We start from the raw sequence: 14124 nt of genomic DNA, 5'->3' as shown, positions 1-14124 counted from the left end.
GCAACAACTCTTCTGGGAGGTGTTTAAAAATCGAGTATATCTGAATGTGCAGACCGCCCTTCCAAAAAATATGGCCGTATGTCATCTGTGCAAGCAGCTAATTACGACCCATCTACGTTCATTGTTAGGCGGCGACCTCTAGAGGCCGTAGTAATGATGACAGGAGCAAAGGAGGAAGTCAGGTGAGGTAGTATAAAAAGCGTCAAACTCTGTTTCACAATGTTAACCACGTGTTTATTGTTACAATGACAACAAAGGTCCGGTATGCCTGTTGCTGGTACTCTCCAATGGTTATATATTGGGGAACGGTCTTATGTGTCTAATATGACTGTTCATTGGCAAACGACCTATTCTGTCGTAAGGACGTGTTGGAATGTGGTTACCCTGCTAATAAAAGAGCCTCGAGGCCCTAAATTTCCCCTAAAGCCCATAAATTTGATTAGTTTGATGACCCCTTGAGTCTTCTAATTGGATTTGTTTATAATAGCACAAAAGACCCCATCCACCCTTCTCTTTTACAGATAGCAGGGACACGTAAAAAGAAGAGATCATGTACAAGTGTCCTAATGTAATCTTAATTATGGAACTGGAACCAACTTGTGTAAGGAGGAGAGTTGTTTTTTATGCCAGGAGAGGACAGTTTGAGTAAAATGGCCCTGCCTCACACTGCGATTCTCACTTGCCCCAATTTACTTTGGCCATTGCTTTGCAACTAGGCTAATGTGGAAAAAAAACTAACAACAAAATTGTACGCTGGGACTGACAAAATAAACACCAAAAGAGTTGCAGCAAGTATAAATCAATTTCACTCTTCAGCAGGCATCATACTGTTATATGTGAATTAATTTGAGAATGATTTATTGAGGTTAATAATCTACATATAGGGGCTGCAGAGAATGACTTGGACAAGCTGTAGTAGATTTAAATTAAACATTAAATAAAATTAGTAACAGATAGGTACAGTAATTTACATCTATGCTCTCCGAGGATCCTCTAGTTGTAACAGTTTATTCAGAATAAACAGTTAAAATAAAAGTTACTTTACGTAACTTACATTGGTCAAGATTAGGGAAAGATTGTGGTTTTGGTTAAATCCTGAAAATGTAAACACGTGCTTACTTGCTTCAAGACAATGTTGACTTTTTAAAATATTTATCCAAGTTTGGCATCTTTAACCTTGACCACGTGCTTTGAGTGGCTAAACATAACGATAAAAACTTTAATCCTGCTTTAGTTGCCACAGGCAGATACTGTATGGAAATGGTTGCAAATGAAATATTTTGTCAGTGATGATTTTGCTTAAACTTTCTGTAGAAACATGTTGCGACTTGGCAGATATGGTAATTAAATGGATTTTCTCATTATGTTGATAAAAAAAAAATAAACTTGGGCAGCATTATGTTTCTTTCAAAAAGTATTTGCTCTTGCAAATTAGTAGTATGTACTTGTCATTTTTAGGAGACAGGGTTGATCAAGAGATAAACCCAGTGGAAATTTCAAATCTTGGTTATGGATAAAGAAATAACCCGGCAAACTCCAGACAGTTTTTTTTTTTCCAAGACAAAAGATCAAAAGAATTCTCTCTTACTTCCTTATGTAATCACAAACTCCAAATGACAGTAACAGCTTCAAGCAAAGCATATGCACTTGATATAGCTAAATAATTCCTTGCTAAATACTTGCTGGTAGTTACACATTCTCTCACTTACGTCCTTTTACATGAATCACTTTATAGGAGAATCTGGTTGACCATTTCTCACTTGCTACTGTAGGTCCAAAAAAAGAAGAAAAAAAGAAAAGAAAACTGAAATGCTCATGGATGGAGCAGAGTGCTGCCACATTATTCTGAATCCATGGCTTCGTTTCAGCCTGGGACGTCTTCCAAAAACCCTACACACCCCGTGTCCCAGCAGCAGATCATACACAATAACACATAAATCACTAATAGAAAAGCAACACCTGGGAAATAAATAAATAACACGGCATACTGAATCCCACACATGACTTGCCACCATATGGCATTGGCGGGAAATTTATTGCAGGTTCATGCAACAGGGGAAGATGGGGTGAGAGATTCCTCCCTGTCTGCCATATTATTCATTACCCAATGGAATAGGCCCTTGGGTATCTGAAATGAATAAGACACATAATTTGAGGCCCACTGACACAGAAACATGTACATCACAAGGTTCTTAGATAAAGTCTGGACTTGTTTCAACCCAATCCACAAAGAATTGCTCATTATAACAAACAAATGGTAACAGCTGCATGATTGCACCATGACCTAAGTGTCCAGTGTACTAGCAGCCTCCTCCTAAACAAAGTTCCCCCTTTTTCAAGACAGAGAAGTGGGATAATGAGGACCAGAATTCCTGACAAAAAGGCTTATGCTTAGAAATGTCAACACCAGGCACATGGCCATAAAGCAGTGGTGATGAGATAATGAAATCTTTCATGTTTCAGACATCTGCAGTTTAAAATCAGTCCCTGGCTGTCTTCATGAAACTCATCAAACTCCCGAGACTGAGTGGGAGGCATCATTTATTGGATCTGATTATTGTGGACAAATATTTCTTTACCCTTGGAGTCACAGCAGGTCACTGAGTTATATAAGGCTGACCCTGCATTGTGAAATGGAAGTGCTGAGGCTAAAGGAAACGCCACTGAACACTACACTCAACATCCACGCAATGGCTCAATAATGGGAGCCAAGGCTGTGGCATTCAGCCTCAAAGAGAGCGCTGCAGGACTTCATGGTCCACTGTTGACAAGGGCTAGCCTGTAAATACTGTTACAGCGTACACATAGTGAGACATAAGTGCAAGTTTTCTGGACAGCCTCATGACACATTTGCAGCTACTCAAATCTCCTCTACTTTCTACTGAAACATACAGTATGTCCGCCACATCACTGGTAGTTTGAGTTTGCAAGTCCTGGAGCCTCTAATGAGCTCTTTGACAAAGAGGCAATCTAAAAATACAAGATTCAGTCTTATGACATAGCCCAGTAACATACTCTAGGTCAGACCATGATGATATGGTTTTACATGGACAAAAACTAGAACTAGAAATAAAATGGCATATGTAACAATATAATAATAACAACCCTGCAGCTAACAGTGATTTGAAGTTAAAGGTGAGTGAGGAGAGCAAAGAGCAACCCATAGTGACAGCAGTGTGATTTTCATGAAAATGCTATGGGAGTATAGGTAATGTTCAATCTATTCCCAGTATCCACTGGATTCAGACTCAAGAGTCATATCTGCATGATGGTAATATCTTTCTGCATACATCTATCTCAACACCCAAAGACTGTCTGATGTACCCTATTGTAAACTGGCTGTGTTGCCATACCTACATCCTTTTGTCATCTTTATTTATTTATTTATTTATGTATTTTTCAGTCTCTTTTGTGCTTTGTTATACTTTTTATTTGCTGTTCAGAGTTTATGGAACTGGGGAATCATTCCTCTGCCTGTGTTGTTTGTTCTGTTGATACCAAGAAAATAAATATAAAAACTGAGTTGATAATCACAAAAAGATGGCTCCACATTTGTACTTAATACAAGGACATGGAGGATATCATCCACCATCTATCTTCTGCTTAGCAATTAGCTACAGTAAAATAATCATAGAGGAGCTCAGTGTGTAAGCAGGTTGAGTAATCTGATGTCTCACTGAACTCTGCTATTTTTGGATTTGAATTTGCAGCAGACAGTCGGCGGTTGAGACAAGGACAAATTAAAGGATTCCCCTGGGCTCAGTGTCTTTGGAGGCCCCTCCACTACCAGACCTGTTATTTTAATACCCACTCAGAGCTGAAATCTGAACACTATCAATCATTCATTTCACATGTCAACTATACGCATAATCCAATGACCATAATAAATACACAGCCAAGAACCTATCATTTTTACATAACTGTATGTCTTCTTGGAAACGAAACAAGATGCTTTCCAACCTGACTAAGATGCTGCCTCTCTTGCTTCTCTGTCTTATTTGGCTTTGTGCTTTGAAGACTTATTACTGAAACATCTATCATCCATGACAACAAACAATTTAACAAAATCTAAAACTAAATTGGCCATCTAGCTCTTTTAGCAAAATAAGACTTAGAGCTGTCATGTCTGTACCTTCCTATAAATGTCCTTTATTTTGGAACAACCACCTCTCGTCCCCTTACTGCACTGCTCAGTATCTGTTATGGCTTTGTCAGCAGCAATTTATATAACTTTACTATAAAAAATCCAGATCAAATGTGATAACAATGACTGATCTTATTTTGTCAAAATAAATAAGCACTACTTGACTGGGTCAATTCAGGGCAAGAAAGTATCTTAAACAAAGTCTGTTTCCCCTTACTCCCAAAGTTCTGTTGGGATGCCTGGCAGCCTATTTCTACCCCTGGGTTATGTGCTGTCCCCTGCATCCTGGTTTGTCTATTTATGTACCAGAGTCACCAAATACAGCACACGGGGAGAGAAAACATTATTGCCCATCAGTTACTAAACCCATCTTAAATACAAATTGTGCAGTATTTGCTGTAATTTGTTTGTGGATGAGTTGAGATTAAACGAAAATGAGTTTGAATGTGGAAAAACAAAGCTACAAATTGGAGCCTTTCTAAGTTGCAGTAAAATGTAGTCCCATTCTTCTGTTGTTCTTTTTCAATATTAAGTGGAAGCAGAAAGTTAGCTAGCAGTGGTTAGGGGGTGCAATTTCATCTGTAGGGTGTAATTACACTTAAAAACATTCACATGTGATTTACTTATTACATGAACATCTGATGAAAGTAGCTGTAAAGATTGTGTCATTATTCATCAGAGGGTCCAGTGACCATTGCTTCCAAGTCTTAGACTTGAAAATGAAAACACATTCTAAACAGTGAGTGTAGTGACAGTGTTACACATTTTAATACACCATGCCATGTCCCTGATTGTAGGATCAAAGTTAAATATTCAATATTTTACAAGGCAACAGCCACAGAAACCAACAGCTACTGAGCATAAAAGGCGTTTATTTGCCGTCATGCAGATTATATGCAGACAGCGGTTTATGTGGTACTTCCAATTTCAGGCTGGATTAATTATGCCATTAGGAGGGGGCAAATAAATACTTTTAATAAGGGGGACTGCCCAAGGCCTGTCAGCGAATTAATATATTCCTCAAGCAGAGCATGACCACCATCCAACATCTGCAACAAAAGTCAGTCATGTTTACCAAGTGTTGTATAAACATTGCAGACAGCAGGGAATATTAATTGCATGCATGTCAGGGGATGTCTGGCATTAAATCTTATTTAATTGTTTAGTGGCGGGATGTGATGAAACAATTGGTGGTGAGGAAGCCTATTTTGCTTTGTCAACAAAGGTCAAAGTAATGCACAACATATCCAGGACATCTATTGAACATACAGTATATGTACACTTGAAATTTCCTAAAAATACATCACAAAACTAAAACAATATAAAACTATTTACATTATTTTTTAATGTAATGTTTTATTTGTATTATTTTGTACTGTAGGTAATATAACTCAGAGAGACTTATGTCTTTGCATTTCGTTGAACTAATGCCTTTTTGTCTTAGTTGTGATGCCAGTGTTGTCGGCAAATTTTCAGTGAATACCCCTTTTATCTTGTATTTTATCCTACTGAGTGTACATCAAAGATATCATTTATTTTCTTGTATTGCCCAAAGCTCCCCCAAACTTCTAAAATTATCTCCCAGCTTGCTGTTGCTAAGTTCTTCTGAGGAAATGTGGGTATTTATGGTCACTGTTGGGCACTATAACAAAATAAGGCAGTGTATTTTTTTTTCCATGTGTTACTGACTGCTTTCTTTGCTATGGTTATGGGTAATTCTGTGTTTTTGAAAAGCATAATCACACTTTGGGATGCGCTTGTGGGTATTATTGCAGTATTGTAGTGGCATACATTATGTTTTCAGCATGTCACTGACACTGCTATTGTTGAGGATTACTTTCTCTTTTCAGCCCTACTAATAAACACTGCTAAAAAATAACGCATCTTTTAACATTCTAGTTCACCGAACAAAGTATTCTATGAAGTGTTAAGTAAAAAATAGTTACTATGTGAATGGGATATATCTTGATAAAGCTGAGCAGCAAAATAATAAAGTGTACTGAATTAATTAAATTAAAAAAGTCAATCTGATCATATAACTCAAAATAATGATTTGGAAACAAGCACCATCCAACAATGAGAGCCTGGATGCATCTGTTACAAAATAATGAAGTGCAAAGCAATTTGCATTTAAGTATTTTATCATTTAGACAGATGAAATGAAAGTAGTGTAAACCAATTTTACATATGAGCAATAAATGCACATATTCTGCATCTCTCACTCTTTCTTGAATTATGGGGCTGAAATTTAACCTATGTAGCAAAGTAATCTGTCTTCAGATTTGTGTGTGTGTGTGGATGTAAAGTATCACAGGAGATCATTTTGACCTCTGGTTAATCATGTAAACTGCCCCTTATTATTCTTTTCAGGCTGTGTTTGAGCAGTTGATATAAAATTACAGTGGCAGTGAATTGTGAAATGAAAATTATATAAAATTCCTCAATTTTCACACCCTTGAAAAGTGAGTCCTTCTAATTTGTTCATCACTTAAATTATGTAATTTTCCACCAAGGGAGGTTTAAGGCATTGAAATAGAAATGCTTAGCATATTTGATGAATAATTCAATGATTACTCGCAGGCATTTTCGTGCATAAGTAGATGCCAATTACTTTCCCTCGACATTTAACACTATCATTCTCTACGTGTACTTGGAAACAATACTTTCTCTAGACAGATAGGTACTTTATAGCAAAAGGAAATGCAATTGTCACGAAAGAAATACAAATGAGACAAAATACACAACAGAAATGTGAAACTTCTGTAAAACAAATAATAAAGCAAATAAAGCTATTAGAAATGCTGGAAAAAACATGTCCATCCACTAACAGATACAGTATAATGCTTACATGATGCTTATTCTTAATTGGAAAACCATAGAATTTCAGGTTGAAAATAGTAATAGTAAAATGAAATAATAATAAATAAATAGGATTTCTTTCTTGTCACTTGCTCAGTTGTTCTTTCAACCATACGTAAGGACAAAAGTAAATCCTGGGGGTATTTCTCTATTTCCTGCCTCAGTTGAGCTCATCAGACAATCCGCTCTGCTCTCTCTGTTATCATGTACAATCCAAATCATTTTTACAGTGACATGAAACCCTCTCAATCAAACTACGAGCATGCTTGGAAAAGCTGCATTTGATTTCAAATAAAACCAAGCCCCCCTTTTTTCTGGCTAATTATATATTCACACAGTGATTGTTTTCTATAAATTCCTCTTGTATTTTACATAATACACACGTTTGGCATCACAGAGATGCTGACGTTCAGTTTCTCTGTCTTTCTTTAGCTTGATGTACTGTATGATGTTGATGTGACTCATTCTGTCATATGGCAGAATCTCTCATCTAGGGACCTATATCACGCAAATTACGGTTTTAAAACCACCCCAGGAACCTCTTATGGTTGCCAGCTTCAATTAAATCTAGGATTTGAGTGTATCTAATGCAATTCCGCCCATCCTTGCTTTTTAAAGCTGTGCAACACTGTGTTTCCAGCTTCAGTAATTGTTGTGCTATAATCAAGTTGGATTGAGCTTGGACTTTTTTGTTTACTCTGAAAAGCGTACTCCACCAGACATCAATGCTTACTGCTATTGTGAACGATAAAGCGATCCCTTTTGTGTGGGAGAGTCTCACCTTTTCCCTTAGAGACATTTTATGACAACATCTAATCCAGCTTTGTTTCCAGTGTTGTCGGAGAATGCTACAAGAAGTAAGTTGTTTTACACCAGAGGCAACATCCTCAGGACATTAACACTACAACTTCAATACTGAATGTTTGTCTTAATTTGTACCGGTGTGAGAAACAGCACACTGTGACTAAACATGAGAAACTGTCAAATTCAACACATAAACCCACAAACAATACATAATCCAGTCTTATTATATGTAAACTTAAACATGATACAGTGTGTTTTTTAAGAGTTTAAGTCTTCTAAAATAACATGTTGTTTTAGCACTCACTCATAAAGAGTGTGAGCCATGATGTGATTTACCTGCAGCTGATGTTAAATGTGGATTTGCAGGGTTTCCCCCCAGGAAATTGGTTAGCAGAGGTGCTAAGTGCTTAATTGAGGTTTTCAGCCACAGGATGACACAAAGCACCTCTTAAAATACCTCTGTGTTTGATCACACTTAATGCAAACAACACAGCGTTACTGGGTCCAGCTGGTATGAACTTTAAGCCAACTTTAACACAATGCACCCTCTATTGGGTAAAACGTGTGTCCAGCAGGCAATTATCGAACTTTAGCTTTTGTCTGACCTGCATTGCAGAGGTGAGTTTTACCTCACACATCCCTACCTGCAAATGACTGAGCCATTTGTTTCCACATTTCCCAACTCGTCTAGTTAACAATGTAGGTATTTAACAATTGCCTCACTTATTATATATGCATTTGTTGCCGATGTAGCACCTTTTCTTATTATGAAAGTGTAATAAACAGGGCTTCAACTAATGATTTTTTTCTGGATCAAATTGTTTGGTCTATAAAATGTCAGAAAATAGTGCAACATTTCAGTCACAATTTCCAAAAGCCCAAGGTGACATCTTTAACTTGCTTGTTTTGTCAAGTAGTAACAGTAGAAAACCCAAAGAATTTCAATCACATAAGATAAAGAAATACAACATATCCTCACAAATGAGAAATAGTCTTAAATGATTAAAAATTGTTGTCAATTAACTAACTGTGTCAGCTCTGGTAATAATTTTCATTAGCAAAGGTGCTCTTCATTTAAGGAGAGGCAGTACACCTCAGGTATAAATTTATAAAGGTGTAATAAAAAAAATAATAATGCAATACTGAAAAATAGCTCTACCAGGAGCTTTGTGGCTCTGTGTCTTGTTTCCCCGCCTGACCAATGGCTAAGAAGTTGGGAACTGGCAACAAGCAGGCAGATGCAACTGATTCACATCAAGGGCAATCAGTGAAGCCTCTCCCCAACTTCCAAGTGTCACTCAGGGAAAACACAAGAGCACGAGTTAAGCCAGGCAGAGGGGAAGGAGGAGTGTGAGGTTGAGAATTTGGAATTGGATGACGGATGTGACTTGATTACTGGTTAACTACCCTGCTGGTGCACCACTCCGATCTGGATGAGAAACCTGCTGGCAGCTGGATTATCAATTTGGAGTAGGCAAGACTCTATTTGAATCTATTGTTTCTTTCCAGGCAGGCTGACAGTTACAGGGCCCCTTTGACTGAGTGTAGGAGTTGGCTTTCTGGCTCTTACTTGCCTCAGTGATTTGCCACCTCACCAACTCTTTAATAAAATCTCCTATCAAGCTTTTCATCAAATTTATTAGTGTTCTGTTGGTATATTGAAGCACCTGCACCTGCCACAATAATCCGGTTCTAACACCAACCTGCTGGCCACAGTTAGGACTGACATGATGAAATTCAAAGCAAAGTCAAACATGCAGAGAGAAGTAAGTCTTTTCTCACCACAGCTAACTTAAGAAGATAGCTGAATGAGAATGAGATGACTGACAAGAGGAGATTTTGATCAGCATGAAATTCACAAATTCACACACTAAACTAAATGAGGCGTGGACGCCATTTTGGTTTGGTATAATCTATGAACTATGACGTACAGTCTGTCATGTAAAAAACTGATATATTTTCTGATGGCCCAACTAAAATATCTAGTATTTTTTCAAAGTTTACTGAGTAGGATCATAAAAATGCCATCTTAAAGAGTGTATATTTTAAACAACAAGACATTTGGTACAATCATGACTGACATTTGGAGGGAGGAGAATAACACACAAGTTCATAGATGTGCTCAAGTTGTGATTATTGATTATTAACTTCGATGATTTCAAGTGTTGTTCATTTTTAACTATGCGGTGTCATACAGCCATTTAGCCAGAACTTAATTTCATACATTTTTAAAAACTGACCAACGGTAGAGTCTGTCCTGCCCAAGAACAACTACAGGATAAAACAACATATGTTTACGTATGTAAGTGACAAAGCCCTCTAGTGGCTGTAGTAATTATGACGGGAGCAAAGGAGAAAGTCAGGTTATGTTGTTATAAAGCGACAAAGTCTGAATAAGGAGAAGGTCGGGGTGGATGGATGGGTCAACAAAACATGGAGACTTTAACACGGGAGATCGCTGTCCGTTTTTCATTTCAAACCTACAGACAACATTGTTTTTGTTTTTTAAGCATGACCACGATTGTTCCCTAACCTTAATCACATGTTTATTACTGTAACCATGACAAAGAAGGTCCCCTACCCTTAATGCAGTAGTCATTTAAACCCAAACCTTGATGTTTCCCTAAACCTAACAAAGTTATTTTTGTGCCTAAACTTCACCAAACCTTAACCACAGCATTGTCACAACATAAAACCGATTTATTTTTGTTATTTATAATATCTTGGAAGGCACAGACAATCAGAAGGAGGCATCAGATCAGATCAACACTTCTTTGTGTCGTTCTAGAGGGCATGGAAAAACAATATCATTTGGTGTTTAACTTGGAGGACTTGTTATACTGAATCTAAACAAATTGTGTTTAATATTTAAAAGCCCTCAACTTTTAATGAGAGAATAATTTAACCACTGTTGTTTGTTTGTGCCAATCTAAAGTCATTTACTTAAGGGAAACTTCACCAATTTTGCACCTGAAAATGTTTTTCTTTCTTTCTTCTTTTTGTCATTGGCAGTATGACACAGCCTTTGAAAAAAGTTGTATGATGTCTTCTGTGGCTCTTAAGCAGCTTTGACAATGGCTGTGTCCAAAATCACTCCCTCGTGCACTCACTGAAATCTATATAATGGGCAGTCAATAGTTCAGTGAGCAGTAAATTTGGATTTCGGACACATATGATCATTTTGATTCATCGCTTTACCAGGGGGGTAAATGCTCTTTTAAGTTACATTATGGGACGTGTTGGGTCCTATTTGTTTTGGAGATTAACCCATAATGTGACCTAAAAGTCAGGGTATCTCAGCCTCTGCTGCCTCATTCTGTTTTAAATCTGTCTCTAGTGAGTCGCAGGAGTAGTTTTCTTAGGAGTAGTTTTGTCTTTGTAGAGATATTTCAGAGAAAGTGTATAACTATCTATCTATAGCTATCTGGTAGCAGGTATAATAACAGGTATTATATATGTAAAATATTGAGATGTTATTTTTTTGGACATATCTCCCAGTTCTACCACACATTTTGCTTTACTGAGTTGGGAATGAGCCATGGTCTTAAACACCCACATGCATACCACCCTGGAAGGGTTTTGGGCTTCCATTATAAAAAAAAAAAACACTTGTTAGAATAAGATGTGGTAACCCCATGTATTTCCCAAAGGCCTACCTACAGTATTACTGCAAGTTGTGCATTTCCATTCCTCGTTTCTTACAAATCTTTTTAAATGTGCAGTTTTTAAGCTCACAAAAGCACCACTGTCTCTGGTGGATATTTGTTTGGGTATATTGTCTCTGATGTTGTTGCTAGTTTTCCACAAATCATCCTCAGGCAAAGAACCAACCCACACACAAGTTGCAGGACTGTGGTTTTCTACACACTTATAAGCTGCAAGCAGCTTTTTGTCTCACCTTAAAAGCAGATTTGACATAGCTTTAGCAGGTAATTGATTGTTCTGAGTTTACAGGTATTTCACAGAGGACGCCCATTTACTGATTTCTTAGAATCAATCAAATTGTTGGTTTTAATTCAATGCGTATTAACATAAAACTGTATTTTTGAGATACCTTTGATTATAATAACACATTATACTTCTTTAGTCAGTCTGGCACTGATAAACAGCAGTTTTAAGAAAATAAATATATATATATATATATATATATATATATATATATATATATATATATATATATATATACACACAATCCAATGGAAATGAGTAGTAAGCAGTTTATAACATTAAAATCGATTGTACTAGATTAGGATATGCAGATTACAATTTGCATTCCAATGCGTGTAATTATAGTACTAATGTTTCATGATATAGTGAATGGGAACAAGTGTAAGGAAGGAATCAAGACAAGACAACCACTAGAACTGCTGCAGGATCAGTGCATTAAACACAATACAAAATGTTAACATAGATTGTAAAGGTGATCAGATATTTGCCTGCTGGAAATAATCAATTTCTCAATGAGAGTCATAATGGCTTTCTAAGTCACCATAAAAGTGTTTTCCCATTGATCACAGTAACAAGAATGAGATAGAAATCTCATCTAACAACAGTTTTTTCAAGTAGTATAGTCATAGGACAGAATATATAGAATATAACCAGGCTAAAATGGATCTTAGCGTCTCAACTAAACCATATCTTGTATTTATCATAATTAGGCCTATGCTATAAGCTATGTCATAGGATCAAGCAGAGTTCAGGTGATGGCAAGTATGATGACCTGTTGACACCAAAGGGTTGGATATCAAAGTGTTATTGTAAGTAAGAGAAAATTGTGTTTCATATTGCATTGATTTAGCCACTACAGTCAGACAAGCTTTTACTATCAGAGCACTCATGTCCTCAACCTCTAAAGGGATGGCAGTGAGTACCATGTTCTTCTAACCTGCTGGCCAGAAATAAAACGCTAAAGCCCAGGGAGTAAACCAGAGAAATCATGAAAAAACAAACAAAAAACAAAATAATTTGTTCAATTATTTGTGCAACTTTCATATAATCTAATTTGTATTTAAGGAACATCATGTTCACAACACAATGTGTGGTTCCTTCAAATGTGTGTGACTATTATACTGCAGTGTTTCTCTTAAACAAGGCTCTTGGGAGTCTTCACAGTTTAAAGAGTGCATACAAAAAGATGTCACAACCAGATGAGTCAGATGACAGACGGCAGCATGCTGATAGAGGCATTCAGGTCAGAGGAACAACCTTGATTTGAGCACGTAAACAACAGCCACAGATTACCTCCACCTTCAACAAATGCAATTTTCTACAGACCAGGACCATCAGTCATGTAGATGACAACAGGTTATTGTTACGCAAACATACAGACATTACCTAATCTGTCTTTTAAATCAAAGCCATGTTCAGCGAAATTCCATCAAAGTGACAAACTGACATTAGAATAAGATGCATTAAATGTGTTGATATGTTACATGGAAGAGGCAAATATTCTCTACTTAATCTGCATGGATTTCTTATCAAATTTATAATTACACTTATTAGCATATTAAGTACAAAATTCAACTCTAATCTGCAGGTCATTTACATTGCTTTTTACGAACTGTGCCACATTATGCTGCATTGGAACAGAAATTATCTATCATGTCTACAAATACCACTAATCTGAAAGAGGACTGAAATGAACCAAGGTTAATGGAGGTCTTCACCCTCAGTTGATAAGACAGAATGTGAGCATCTGTGGCCTTGCTCAAGAGTGACAGAAAAACCGTACAAAATTTTTATTGGAGCCCTACTTAGATAATTATCCAGTTACCATCTTTGATACATCCCTTCATAAGACAGTGAGGTCATTGCCTTGTCTAATAATCACAAGCAGTGAGAGCTGGAAGCTTATTGCTGAATACTAGAACACGGCTATTTACAAAAACACGAGTGTAGAAGAAAATTAGGCTTTTCTAAATTGATTATTTTATATGCAGACAGAGCAGGAATAAGAAGAACACACCACCACATGGCTGATCATCCTCTAACAGTCTGGTTTAAACCTAAATCATTTGAGGACAAGCTTCAAACAGCATATCATAGAGATACTTATTATTTTTAAATGACATCCAGAAAAATGGAATATAGAGAATTGAATGGACCCAAATATTCTCACTAAATACAGGCGATTTGGGTCATGCAATTCATTCGAAGAGTAAATAAAAATCCAGTGTCAAAGTTTTTGTTTATGCGAATCTCTAAGTATTTCTCTTTATACTGTTAAGTTTGTTGTAAGTTGTAAGTACTAAGTTTAGACATTCTCATTTCTCTCTGGAGAAGACTTCCCAACATTTAATGAAATACTACTAGCACTA

The 14124-nt window shown here is 36.8% G+C and overlaps 1 protein-coding gene across 1 annotated transcript in view; it reads right to left on the bottom strand.

Annotated features, from left to right (window-relative positions):
• The window catches only part of luzp2 (leucine zipper protein 2), a 139485-nt gene that overhangs the window by 66952 nt on the left and 58409 nt on the right, over positions 1 to 14124 (bottom strand). The gene's annotated exons all lie outside the window — the stretch shown is intronic.

Source organism: Siniperca chuatsi, linkage group LG1 (genome assembly GCF_020085105.1).
Source record: "Siniperca chuatsi isolate FFG_IHB_CAS linkage group LG1, ASM2008510v1, whole genome shotgun sequence".
Lineage (NCBI taxonomy): Eukaryota > Metazoa > Chordata > Actinopteri > Centrarchiformes > Sinipercidae > Siniperca > Siniperca chuatsi.
The sequence above is the reverse complement of the archived record's forward strand: the minus strand, read 5'-3'. Positions and strand labels throughout refer to the sequence as shown.